Here is a 15233-nt window from a genome sequence, read left to right as displayed (position 1 = left end):
AAAAAATCTCAAATAAACAACCTAACCTTACACCTAAAGCAATTGAGAAAGAAGAATTAAAAAACCCAAAGTAGCAGAAGGAAAGAAATCATAAAGATCATATCAGAAATAAATGAAGAAGAAATGAAGGAAACAATAGCAAAGATCAATAAAACTAAAATCTGGTTCTTTGAGAAAATAAACGACAGTGATAAACCATTCGCCAGACTCATCAAGAAAAAAAGAGAGAAACCTCAAATCAACAGAATTAGAAATGAAAAAGGAGAAGTAGCAACCAACACTGCAGAAATACAAAGGATCATGAGAGATTACTAGAAGCAACTCTATGCCAATAAAATGGACAACCTGGAAGTAATGGACAAATTCTTAGAAAAGCATGACCTTACAAGACTGAACAAGGAAGAACTAGAAAATATAAACAGACCAATCACAAGCACTGAAATTGAATCTGTGATTTAAAATCTAACAACAAAGAAAAGCCCAGGACCAGATGGCTTCACAGGCAAATTCTAGCAAACACTTAGAGAATAGCTAACACCTATCCTTCTCAAACTCTTCCAAAATAGAGCAGAGGGAGGAGCACTCCCAAACTCATTCTATGAGGCCACCATCACCCTGATACCAAAACCAGAGAAGGATATCACAAAAAAATAAAACTACAGGTCAATATCACTGATGAACATAGATGTAAAAATCTTCAACAAAATACTAGCTAACAGAATCCAACAGCACATTAAAAAGATCATACACCATGGTCAAGTGGGGTTTATCCCAGGAATGCAAGGATTCTACAATATACACAAATCAATCAATGTGATACACCATATTAACAAATTGAAGGATAAAAACCATACGATCATCTCAATAGAAACAGAAAAAGCTTTTGACAAAATTCAACACCCATTTATGATAAAAACTCTCCAGAAAGTAGGCATAGAGGGAACCTACCTCAACATAATAAAGGCCATATATGACAAACCCACAGCCAACATCGTTCTCAATGGTGAAAAACTGAAACCATTTCCTCTCAGATCAGGAACAAGGCAAGGTTGCCCACCCTCACCACTCTTATTCAACATAGTTTTGGAGGTTTTTAACACAGCAATCAGAGAAGAAAAAGAAATAAAAGGAATCCAAATCGGAAAAGAAGTAAAACTGTCACTGTTTGCAGATGACATGATACTATACTTAGAGAATCCTAAAGATGCCACCAGAAATCTACTAGAGCTAATCAATGAATTTGGTAGAGTAGCAGGATACAAAATTAATACACAGGAATCTCTTGCATTCCTATACACTAATGATGAAAAATCTGAAAGAGAAATTAAGGAAATACTCACATTTGCCATTGCAACAAAAAGAATAAAATACCTGGGAATAAACCTACCTAAGGAGACAAAAGACTGGTATGCAGAAAACTATTAGACACTGATGAAAGAAATTAAAGATGATAAAAACAGATGGAGAGATATACTATGTTCTTGGATTGGTGGAATCGTCATTGTGAAAATGACTGTACTACCCAAAGCAATCTACTATCTGATTCAATGCAATCCCTATCAAACTATCAATGGCATTTTTCACAGAACTAGAACAAAAATTTCACAATTTGTATGGAAACACAAAAGACCCCAAATAGCCAATGCAATCTTGAGAAAGAAAAATGGAGCTGGAGGAATCAGGCTCCCAGACTTCAAACTATACTACAAAGCTACAGTAATCAAGACAGTATGGTATTGGCACAAAAACAGAACTATAGATCAATGGAACAGGATAGAAAGCCCAGAGATAAACCTACGCACATATGGTCACCTTTTTTTTGATAAAGGAGGCAAGAATATACAATGGATCAAAGACAGCCTCTTCAATAAGTGGTTCTGGGAAAACTGGGCAGCTACATGTAAAAGAACAAAATTGCAACACTCCCTAACACCATACACAAAAATAAATTCAAAATGATTAAAGACCTAAATGTAAGGGCAGACACTACAAAACTCTTAGAGGAAAACATAGGCAGAACACTCTATAACATAAATCACAGCAAGGTCCTTTTTGACCCACCTCCTAGAGAAATGGAAATAAAAACAAAAATAAACAAATGAGACCTAATGAAACTTCAAAGGTTTTGCACAGCAAAGGAAACCATAAACAAGATGAAAAGACAACCTTTAGAATGGGAGAAAATATTTGCAAATGAAGCAACTGACAAAGGATTAACCTCCAAAATTTACAAGCAGCTCATGCAACTCAATATCAAAGAAACAAACAACCCAAACCAAAAATGGGCAGAAGACCTAAATAGACGTTTCTCCAAAGAAGATATACAGATTGCCAACAAACACATGAAAGAATCCTCAACATCACTAATCATTAGAGGAATGCAAATCAAAACTACCGTGAGGTATCACCTCACACCAGTCATAATGGCCATCATCAAAAAATCTAGAAATAATAAGTGCTGGAGAGGGTGTGGAGAAAAGGAAACTCTCTTGCACTGTTGGTGGGAATGTAAATTGATACAGCCACTATGGAGAACCATATGGATGTTCCTTAAAAAACTAAAAAGTAGAACTACCATGTTACCCAGCAATCCCACTACTGGGTATATACTCTGAGAAAACCATAATTCAAAGAGTCATGTACCGCCATGTTCATGGCAACTCTATTTACAATAGCCAGGACATGGAAGCAACCTAAGTGTCCATTGCAGATGAATGGATAAAGAAGATGTGGCACATATATATAATGGAATATTATTCAGCCATAAAAAGAAATGAAATTGAGTTATTTGTAGTGAGGTGAATGGATCTAGAGTCTGTCATACAGAGTGAAGTAAGTCAGAAACAGAAAAATACCATATGCTAACACATATATATTGGATCTTAAAAAAAAAAAAGCGTTCTGAAGAACCTAGGGGCAGGACAGGAATAAAGACGCAGACATAGAGAACAGACTTGAGGACACGGGGTGGGGGGAAGGGTAAGCTTGGACGAAGTAAGAGAGTGGCATGGACTTACAAATATTACTAAATGTAAAATAGATAGCTAGTGGGAAGCAGCCGCGTGGCACAGGGAGATCAGCTCAGTGCTTTGTGACCACGTACAGAGGTGGGATCGGGAGGGTGGGAGGGAGATGCAAGGGGGAGGAGATATGGGGATATGTGTATATGTATAGCTGATTCACTTTGTTATAAAGCAGAACCTAACACACCATTATAAAGCAATTATACTCCAATAAAGATGTTAACAAAAAAGAATGTATAGTGATGCAAATTATAATCTGTTTAAGTCAGAAAGTTAGAAAACTAGAGTGATTTACTTAAAATTTTTGAGATTTGTTTCATTTTAATGAATGAATCAATTACTCAATAGCTCACCTTAAATAGAAGTATATGAATCATTAGTCTTTCTGTGTCACAAACAAAACAAGCTACAATTTTTTTATTAAGATAAAATTCCTATGACATAAAATTCATTATATGAAAGTGTACAATTCAGTGGTGTTGTGTATATTCACGTATTGTGCAACCATCCCCACTGTCTAATTCCAGAACATTTAAATCATCCCCAAAAGAAACTCCATGCCTTTTAACAGTTAATCCTGGTTCCCTCTTCCCTTGGTCCCTGGCAACCACTAATCTTGTTTCTATCTCTATGTATTTGCCTATCTGGACATTTCATATACATGGAATCATACAATATATGACCTTTTAAAGATAACAGCTTTACTGGTACATAATTGAAATACCATACAATTCACATATTTAAAGTGTAGAATTTAATAGTTTTTAGTATATTTACAGATATATGTAACCATCATAAAGGTTAATCTTAGAATATTTTCATCACCCCCAGAAGAGATTCTGTACCTTTTAGCTGTGATCCTCCTATCCAGCTATTCCTCCCAGCCCAAACAATCAATAATCTATCTTCTGTCCCTGTAGATTTGCCTATTCTGGACATTTCATATAAATGGCATCATACAATATATGATCTTTTGTGACTATTTTCTGTCACCTACATGTTATTATCTGACTTTTTTTATTATAGCCATCCTAGTGGTTTTGATTTGCATTTCCCTGATGACTAATTATGTTGAGCATCTTTTCATGTGCTTATTGGTCATTTGAATATCTTCTTTGGATGTCTATTCAGACTCATTGCCGTTTTTAAAAATGGGTTTTATGTTTTATTATTGAGTTTTAAGAGTTCTTTGTATATTCCAGATATAAATCCCTAATTAGACATATGATTTGCAAGTGTATGCTCCCATTCTGTGGGTTGTCTTTTCACTTTCTTGGTAGTGTCACTTGAAGCATGACACTAGAAGTTTTCAATTTTGATAAAATCTATCTTTTCTTTTGTTGCTCATGCTTTTTGTGTCATATCTAAGAATCCATTGCTAAATCTGAGGTTATGAAAATTTATTACTATGTTTTCTAAGAACATTGTAGTTAACAGCTCTTACATTTAGGTCTTTGATCCATTTTGAGTTAATTTTTGTAACTGATGTGAGATAGGGATCCAACTTCATTCTTTTGCATGTGGATGTCCAGGTGTCTCAGCACCAGTTGTCGAAAACACTTTTGTTTCTCCCATTGAATAGTCTTGGCATGCTTGTCAAATTTCAATCAACCAATGATGTATATGTTTATCTCTGGATCTCAATTCTATTCCATTGTTCTCTATGTCTGTCTTTATGCCGATACCATACTGTCTTGGCTACGGTTTTTAAATTGAGAAGTGTGAGTCCTCCAACTTTGTTCTTCTTTTTCAAGATTCTTTTGTCTATTCTGGGTCCCTTGAAATTTTATAAGAATTTTAGAATCAGCTTGTCCATTTCTGCAAAAAAAGAAAAACAGAATTTTGATAGGGATTGCATTGAATCTGTAGATCAATTTGGGGAATACAAAACAAAATTTTAAAATACTTTACTCTAGCTTACTAGGTCATGGCAGACTGTTTGCAAAGATAGCCACAGTTATACTCTTTCCTATACCTATGGATAGATGCTATGATATTTTAGTTCCTCCCATCAAATGGTGGAATCTATTTCCCACCACTTGAATTCAGGCTGGCCTTTTGACTTTGACCAAAAAGAATGAGGTAAGAGTGACATTGTGCTAGGCTTAAAGATACCTTGTACAGTTCTTATTCTACTACCATGTGAACAAGCCCAGGCTAGCCTGATGGAGGATGAGAAAGCACATGGAGCAGAAACAGACCACCCAGATGAGGCTGCCCCAGACCAGCCAGCTCCAAGCCAACCTAGAAGGTATCGCAGATATGATAGGCAAGCCAGCTGAGATCACTGAAGCCTAGCCCAAATCAGCAGAACGGCCCAGTCTATCCAAAGACTCAAGAGCAATTGTTTTTAAGTTATTATTTTAATACACTTAATTATGGTGTGATTTTTGTATATAGCAATAAATAACTGTTTATAGTAAGTCCCCTGCATACGAACGAGTTCCGTTCCAAGAGCACATTCATAAGTCCAATATGTTCGTAAGTCCAACAAAGTTCACCTAGGTACCTAATTAACACAATTGGCTATGTAGTACTGTATTATAATAGATGTATAATGCTTTTTACAAAAATAATACATAAAAAACACACACACAAAAAAATAAAGAAAACATTTTAAATCTTACAGTCCAGTACCTGGAAAAGTACAATGGTACAGTACAACAGCTGGCATACCGGGACTGGCATCAGGTGAACAGGCAAGAAGAGTTGCTGACTGGAGGAGGGAGAGGAGGTGGGAGATGGTAGAGCTGAGGGATCGTCAGCAATAGGAGGAGGGCAAGCTGCAATTTCACTCACGCCTGACGTTGATGGCACAGGTTCTGGTTCCTTGCTGAATTCAATTATATCTACCCTCTTGAAAAATGATCCAGTGATGTCTGGGTAGTAGATCCTTTTTTCTCGTCATAGATGACATGGTAACACTGGATTGCGTTCTGAACTGCTGCTGCAACCTTCATGTACCGTTCTACTTTCGGGTCCTGTGCCTCAAAAACTAACAGTGCCTCCTCAAATAAAAAAAATCCCCTTGCCATTTCCTGCATCGTGAATCTCTTCGGTTCTTCAGTTACTTCTTCCTCTTGTCTCTCTCCGTCCTTTCTCTGGGCCTCCAATTCCTGGCACTTCCTAGCTGTACCAGCTTCATCACCACTGCTTCTACACTTGCTTCCAGACATCCTGGGCTTGAAATAAAGATACTGTACTACTGTACTCTATACAGTACTGTACAGTAAAGTACACAAAAGCACAACCACTTGTAGAGGATGCACGCATGTGTCAATGTACACCAGACACGAGAACTAATTTATGTGATTGGACATACGAACACATGTTTGCATCTCTGAAAGTTCGTAACTTGAAAGATTGTACGTAGACTTACTGTATAGGCAAATTGAAGAAATGAAATGTCCACAAAAATATGTCCTCTTTATGGATAAACAAAATGCGGTGTACACACACACACACACACACAAATGGAATGTCATTCAGCCTTAAAAAGGAATGAAATTCTAATACATGCTACAACATGGATAAAACTTGAAAATGTTATGCTTAGTGAGATAAACCAGACACAAAAGAACAAACGTTGTATGATTCCTCTTATATGAGCTACCTAGAATAGGCAAATTCATAGAGACAGAAAGTATAATAGAGGTTACCAGGGGCTAGGGAATTATTGTTTATGAGTAGAGAGTTTCTATCTGAGAAGGTGAAAGCGTTCTGGAAATAGATAGTGTTGGTGGTTGTGCAACACTGTCAATGTACTTATTGCTACTGAGTTGTACACTTAAGAATGGTTGGCATCATATAAATTTTATGTTATGTACATTTTACCACAATTTTAAAAATATGTCCTCTTTGAGTCTTAATTTTTAAAATATGTGTAGTCAACTCACTCATCTGGATGGACTCTCCAGAGTCCTTTAGCAGTAAAAACCCACTTTAAACACATTAACCTTCAAAGCAGCTTTGTCCGTTCCCCTTACTGGCCCCATTCCTGGCTCTAGCTGTTTGCCCTATTACAGTGCCACCCAGCTTCTGACCCAAGGCTTCAACTTTCACTCCTTGGAATTGACAACAGGATTCCACTTGCTGGGTCTGGCTTTTGGGATTCCCTAGCACAGGACTCAAACTCTGCCTATGATCCTTTGCATTTCTGGCACTACTGGAAACCACTTACCTGCTTCCTACAACCCCTGTACTTTGAGATGCTCCAGGTAGGCTCTTCACAGAAAATACTTACAATATTTGGGACATATTTAAAAATTACTAAATGTTTATCTGAAGTTCGAATTTAACTAGACGTCTTGTATTTGTATTTGCTAAATTTGGCAACCCTAGCTCCAGGGCTCTGCCAAGGAGATTTGGGGTGAAAATGCATCAGGAAAAGATATATGAATATTTTTTATTTTTATTCTCTTTCCTGGTGAAGCCATTTTTCAAAGCACTACCTATATCAGTATGTTAAGTATTTCAGCAGCCAGGTTAACAGTCACAAACCCAGATTTAAACACAAATACAATCCTGCCCTCAAGAGAGAAGATAATGTAAAATGAATCTGGTAGCATTTTATTCCACAGGGATTCACTATCACTCGATGTATTATTTTATAGCAAGCTACATTGTATGTGCATTTAACCATATAATTTTACACTATATTAATTTACACTGAAAAAGCATATTTTCTCAAATTATTTAAAAAGCATGATCCTCATATAAATAGTGAGCACATGTCAAAGTTTTATTTAACTCACTAATGAAGGAACCAGAAGACAGAGAAAATAGTTGGATAAGGATATGAGAACCCGGGGTGTAAATGTCAGTGGGAAAAGGAATGCTGAGATCAGATTGCTGAGTTAGATATGAAGCAAAACCAAAGCCTTTGGATTCTCTTCTCTACCAGATGGGGGAAAAAAGCATATCTTACCAGTTTTTGCAAGTTAACATCTAACCTTACAGAGTTGTGAGACATCTAGGCCCTAATCAATTGCTAGCCAAAAAAGTTACACTTTCTGAGAGACATGGTCTCACGTGAGTCTATTAGAAAATGCTCTAACGTGATATTAAAAGGTCCCTTAATTGTCTTTTTGCCTTTTGTCCAATTTCTGGATAATTTTTTTCTGTGCAACATCTACTACATTCATAATTATATTTGGTATGGAAAAATAAAGGATAGAGACAAATGATATGCTTGGTCCCCCACCATACATCCTGGGGTAAGCCTGGGAAATGAGATAAAAATCTACCCTTCACTCAGTTCCTCTTTGTATGCTGGCAACTCTGGTCAATGAATATGAGTCCAGTGTTTAAAGTTGTGGGGTTTTCAAACAGAAGGTCACCTAAATGCAAGCCAACTATTTCATGTGGTGCTCATCCAGAAAAACAGTTTGTTCCAATACTGGTGGGAAAATTGACTAACATGTTGTCTGAAATTGGAGACTTGCTAAGGATTTCTAAGGCTAACTATTACTGTTTAAATTTTGGCATTCATGCTGGATTTAGAATCTGGACAAACCACAATAAGAGATCCTTCTGTAATATTGATTTTAATTGATTTTTTTTTTCTTGAGGAGGTAAATACATACTCTACAGATCTGAGGCAGTACAATGAGTTTGTAGTAGACACCTATTGGGCCTAGGTCCCTTTTTCTTGTCTAGTTCCTTGGCCAATCTAAAGATTGATTGTGAATTGCTTAGAGCGGCCCTTTTTCTGGAGAATTGCCTTCGGAGCCACTTCTCCTGAGAGGATATTTCCGCCTCCTGAAGGCAGCTCACAACCAGTGACTGACTGATAAGGATACAAAAGCCTGTACCTTCTGTCTCAAGGCACAGTTAACACACCAGAGCTCCTCAAGGTGTCAGACAGAAGCTAGACTCCAGGTAAGACACATTCTTACTTAGCTTTTGATCCTTGCCCTATCTTGCTTCCTGCACACCCTTTTTCCTGAAAGCACATACTCAAGAATCCCTATCTCTGCATCTAGGGAACCTGACGTAAGACAAGAGGATAGAGTGAATAGTAAGCTTCTTTCCTGCATCTTCCCTTCAGGCACCCAGTTCACTCATAAGAAGTAACCAGGGTTGCCAGTGTCTTGGGTAAACTAACAGAAATATTAATATATATATAATACATAAATATAAAATAGATATATGAAATATGCATGTTTGTGGGTTTATTTTTGTTTTATATAAACAAATGGTATCATCCACTATCACTGTTTTGCCTTTTTATTTGATAATGTATCTTGGAGGTAGTTCCTAACCAGTATACACAGTGCTGTTCCATTTGTGAAAGCTGTTCAGTATTCTGTTGTATGTATCTACTGTAATTAGGAAATTGGTCTCCTATTTATGGACATGTAGGTTGTTTCCAAAGTTTAGCTATTAAATGAATATATACAGCAATGCTACGGTGAGTCCTTGTTTGTGTGAAATATCATAAATTACGAATATTTTTGTAGGATAATTTCCTATTAGTGGAATTTCTGGGTCAAAGGGTACATGCATTTGTATTTTGGCAGATATTGCGGAAGTGCTTTCCACCGAAGTTAAATCAGTTTTCGCTACCACTGAAAATATATGGGAATGGCTGTTTCTCCAACCCTCACCAACATGATGTAGAGCTATATGTTTTATATTTGCCAATCTGACATGTAAAAAATGGTATCTTTTATAATGAATGAGATTATGCATATATTTATACATTTAAGAGCCATTTGTATTTCCTTTTCTGTGCACTATTTATGTTCTTTTCCATTTTTATATTGGATTTTGCTGTTTAATTTATAGGCACTCTATATTTAAGTAAAATTAACTCTGTGACATAAATATTTTTTCCAAGTTTATTATTTATCCTTTACTTTTGTTTATGAAGTTTCAGTGCTATGCAGAATTCTTTGTTGTTTTTAGGTACTTGAATATATAAACCTCTTGTTTCATGGTTCTTGATTTTTGTGTTACTGGGCAAGTTCTTCCCTGGTTCAAATGATTTTGGAAATTCTCCCACATTTTCTTCTAATTCTTTTATGAATTTCCTTTTTTTTTTTCATTTTAATCTAATGCATCTGTAATTTGTTTTGGTTTAATCTGAGAAGAAAATATCCATTTCTCTTTTTTTCAGATGAATAGCCAGTAATCTCAATATAATTTATTAAATAATCCACCTTGTTATTCCTATCTTATTAATAGCAATTATAAAAAATGAATGTCGTATTTCATCAAACGCTTTTCAGCACTTGTGGAAATGATGTGATTTTCCCACTTTTTCTGTAGTGAATGGTGAGTTATTGAACAGTCTTCAAATTCCTGGAGTAGATACCACTCAGTGAAGCTGTGTTATTCTTTTAATGTACTCCTTGTTTACTAATATGCAGTTTTGAATTTTTATATAAATATTCATAAGTGATATTGAGCTATAGTTTTATTTTTTGGTATTATCTTTGTGGTTATATTCACTTCATTAAAAATTTAGAAGTCTTTTCCTTCCATACTTTAGAACATAGCAGCACAGAGTCATTATTTCTTAAAGGTTTGGTAGAAGTTCAGTGAAAATATTTGTGCCAGGGTGGTTTTGGGGGAATAGCTCTTTAATATTTCCCCCCCATTTTTTCTATGGTAATCAGTCTATTTATATTTTCTATCCCTTCTAAGGTCAGTTTTGGCAATCCCTCATTTGAACCAGGTTCTCAAATTTCTTTTCTAGTGATATACAAGGTAGTCTCTCCTGAATCTATTAAGTTCTCCTGTATCTATGTTTAATTCCCTCATATAAATTCTTATTTTATGTACTTATGATTTCACTCTTTTAACCTCAATTAAATTAAAAAACAGTTCATTAATCTTGCTTTACTTTTTGAAGAATTCAGTTTTGGATTTATTTCTCAGATCTGACACTTTTTAAAAAGTTATTAATTTTGCTTTTATCTTTAATTCATTAATTTTTATAACACTAGGATTGTTTTCTTGTGGTTTTCTAATTTCTTTTTTTTTCACACACACACTGTATTTTACTTTTACAAGAGATAAACTGACACCAAGCATTGTAAATGGATGACAACAACAAAAGCAACAATGATTGCAATTACCAAACATGAGACACACTCATACTATGTCATAATATTGACATTCAGTCCAGTAATCCTCCACTGTAACAGCTCCTTTACTTTGCAGTGAAAATTGATTTCTATATTTTATTCCTCTGAGTCCTTGTGGGATATTTTTTTCTATTCAAACAGAAAGTCACAAAAATTATAATCATCCTCATCAGTTCACTCAGTCCCATGTAATTAATTTTTTTTGATCTTGATCTTTTGTTAGTACTTTTATGAGTTCATCAGATTTCCAATAGAGTTCTGAAAATGCTTATTCATTCAGTTCAGCAGTATAGTCAGTTACCAGAAACCTGTACTTGTCAGAGTCATTTCTATGAATTCCTTGAAGATGAAACACTTTTATAGGAACATATTTGCAAAAGCATCAGAGTACACCCAGAACTGTCTGTAAATGACAAAAGACCATGGTTAAAGATTTGATAAAAGTTCACAATAATGCAATTGACAAGGAAATTTAGTTATTTCTGAGATATACATTTTAACCTAATAACTAGAATTATGACTTATAACATTATACCAGAACATATAAGATTTTTAGAAATTTCATGTAATGTCTGAAACATTTATATTAACATATTTCCATACAAATAACCCAAAGAAAGTTTAGTATTGGTTGTTTTTTGTTTGTTTGTTTTTTTATACTGCAGGTTCTTATTAGTCATCAATTTTATATACATCAGTGTATACATGTCAATCCCAATCACCCAATTCAGCACACCACCATCCCCACCCCACCATGGTTTTCCTCCCTTGGTGTCCATACGTTTGTTCTCTACATCTGTGTCTCAACTTCTGCCCTGCAAACCTGTTCATCTGTAGCATTTTTCTAGGTTCCACATACATGCGTTAATATACGATATTTGTTTTTCTCTTTCTGAATTACTTCATTCTGTATGACAGTCTCTAGATCCATCCACGTCTCAACAAATGACCAAATTTCATTCCTGTGCTCCACAACGGGAGAGGCCACAACAGTGAGAGGCCCGTGTACCGCAAAAAAAAAAAAAAAAAAAAAAAAATCTTGCTGTGATTTATATCAAAGAGTGTTCTTCCTATTTTTTCCTCTAAGTTTTATAGTGTCCAGTATTACATTTAGGTCTCGAATCCATTTTGAGTTTATTTTTGTGTATGGTGTTAGGGAGTGTTCTAATTTCATTCTTTTACATGTAGCTGTCCAGTTTTCCCAGCACCACTTACTGAAGAGACTGTATTTTCTCCATTGTATATCTTTGCCTCCTTTGTCATAGATTAGCTGACCATAGGTGTGTGGATTTATCTCTGGGCTTTCTAACTTGTTCCATTGATCTATATTTCTGTTTTTGTGCGAGTACCATATTGTCTTGATTACTGTAGCTTTGTAGTATAGTCTGAAGCCAGGGAGTCTGATTCCTCCAGCTCTGTTTTTTTCCCTCAAGACTGCTTTGGCTATTCGGGGTCTTTTGTGTCTCCATACAAATTTTAAGATGATTTGTTCTAGTTCTGTAAAAAATGTCATTGGTAATTTGATAGGGATTGCATTGAATCTATAGATTGCTTTGGGTAGTATAGTCCTTTTCACAATATTAATTCTTCCAATCCAAGAACATGGTATATCTCTCCATCTGTTGGTATCATATTTAATTTCTTTCATCAGTGTCTTATAGTTTTCTGCATACAGGTCTTTTGTCTCCCTAGGTAGGTTTATTCCTAGGTATTTTATTCTTCTTGTTGCAATGGTAAGTGGGAGTGTTTCCTTAATTTCTCTTTCAGATTTTTCATCATTAGTGTATAGGAATGCAAGAGGTTTCTGTGCATTAATTTTGTATCCTGCAACTTTACCAAATTCATTGATTAGCTCTAGTAGTTTTCTGGTGGCATCTTTAGGATTCTCTATGTATAGTATCATGTCATCTGCAAACAGTGACAGGTTTACTTCTTCTTTTCCAATTTGTATTCCTTTTATTTCTTTTTCTTCTTTGATTGCTGTGGCTAGGACTTCCAAAACTATGTTGAGTAATAGTGGTGAAAGGGGACATCATTGTCTTGTTCCTGATCTTAGAGGAAATGCTTTCAGTTTTGCACCATTGAGAATGATGCGTGCTGTGGGCTTGTCATATACGGCCTTTATTATGTTGAAGTACGTTCTCTCTATGCCACTTTCTGGAGAGTTTTTATTGTAAATGGGTGTTGAATTGTGTCAAAAGCGTTTTCTGCATCTATTGAGATGATCATATGGTTTTTATTCTTCAGTTTGTTAATATGGTGTATCACATTGATTGATTTGCATCTAATTTCTTGATTTGAACAATTGATTCTTTTATTGTCAGTTTTGATTTTTTAAAAAATTAATGTAAGTATTAGGACTTTGCATTTTGTATGTATCTCAGATGTTTTCCTATGTGAAATTCAGTTTCAATTTCCTCTTTGATCCATTAAATGTTTATGATTTACTGGTATAGTCTTGTTATTAATTTCTAATTTAATTGCATTAGGCACAAAATAATATGGTCAAAAGTGAATGTTGCCTATATCATTCCTATTTTTTGAAATTTATTAACTTTTTAAAATCACATTTTGTGAATATTTCCTGGACACATAAAAAGAAGATGTATCTTTGGAGAGTATAGAGTTATATAAATTAGAGCTACCTAATTATGCCTTAAGATGTTTGAATCCCTTGTAGAAAGACACAGGAAATAAATATTTTTAAAAGATAGTTTAATACTCCTTTGTTGTTAAGAGTATTGTAGGAACACTGTTCCTAGTGTTTTAGGGATAAGAGAAAATATTGTTTTAAAAATTACAGCTGTAATGTTTGCCTTTTGCTTTATTGGTTGTAAGAGCTGTAAAGAACCTTTAGTTGATACAAAATTACCAAGATTTTGTAGCATGGCTGATTTAGGAGTAGTAATGATTGATATACAGTTTTAAAATTCCATTTTCTCTGTACTAATACTCATTTATGTTAAAACTTTTGGTAAGCCTGATATATGAGGTGTTTGGGGGTAAACTAAGGAGAAACCTCTGTGAACACTTGAGGCAGTGGAGAGCTGCAACTACCTGGAGCAGTTACGATATGGGCAATAGTGACCTGCAGAAAAAGGCCTGACCTTGATACTGAGGATTGAGACCTTAAGGTGCAATGCAATAGAGAAATTGGGTTCAAGTGTAGGTTAATTAAGGTGACATACATTCTCCTGGAATATATCAGATAGCACAAAACATTGAGAAGAGAAGCTACAGCCTCCTAACCCATGGGTTGGGGCAATCTATCCAGCATATATTCATTTTATGCCATTGTAAGTAACGAAAGCTTAGTGCTCTATTGAGCACTTGCTATGTGCCAGCCATTGGCCCTGGACTGATTATATATATATATATATATATATATATATATATATATATATATATGTAAAATTTTCATTTAATCCCTCACTACAATCCCATGAGGCAAATGCTCATATAATCCTCATTTTAGAGAGAGGGAACAGAGACTTAAAGAATCATCCAAGGCTGATTGGTTCAAGATGGCAGAGTAGAAGGACGTGCTCTCACTCCCTCTTTCAAGAACATAGGAATCACAACTAACTGCTGAACAATCATCGACAGGAAGACACTGAAACTCACAAAAAAAGATACCCCACATCAAAAGACAAAGGAGAAGCCACAATGAGACAGTAGGAAGGGCTCAATCACAATAAAATCAAATCCCATAACCGGTGGGTGGGTGACTCACAAACTGGAGAACACTTATACCACAGTAGTCCACCCACTGGAGCAAAGGTTCTGAGCCCACGTCAGGCTTCCAAACCTGGGGGTCTGGCAATGGGAGGAGGAATTCCTAGAGAATCAGACTTTGAAGGCTAGTGGGATTTGATTGCAGGACTTCGACAGGAGTGGGGGAAACAGAGACTCCACTCTTGGAGAGCACACACAAAGTAGTGTGCGCATTGGGACCCAGGGGAAGGAGCAGTGACCCCATAGGAGACTGAACCAGACCTACCCGCTAGTGTTGGAGGGTCTCCTACAGAGGCGGGTGGTGGTGGTGCCTCACCATGAGGACAAGGACACTGGCAGCAGAAGCTCTGGGAAATACTCCTTGGCGTGAGCCCTCCCAGAG

General features: G+C 35.8%; 1 long non-coding RNA gene across 1 annotated transcript; it reads left to right on the top strand.

Annotated features, from left to right (window-relative positions):
* The first annotated feature begins 7134 nt into the window (after positions 1 to 7134).
* On the top strand, positions 7135 to 9838 carry LOC137233077 (uncharacterized). Its single transcript, XR_010947283.1, has 3 exons — positions 7135 to 7240; positions 8721 to 8903; positions 9545 to 9838. It is a non-coding gene; the product is annotated as an uncharacterized lncRNA (long non-coding RNA).
* The last annotated feature ends 5395 nt before the right edge of the window (positions 9839 to 15233 follow it).

This window comes from Pseudorca crassidens, chromosome 10 (assembly GCF_039906515.1).
Source record: "Pseudorca crassidens isolate mPseCra1 chromosome 10, mPseCra1.hap1, whole genome shotgun sequence".
In the NCBI taxonomy this organism is placed as follows: Eukaryota; Metazoa; Chordata; class Mammalia; order Artiodactyla; family Delphinidae; genus Pseudorca; species Pseudorca crassidens.
Note: the sequence above shows the minus strand (reverse complement) of the source record. Positions and strands in the feature narration are given on the sequence as shown.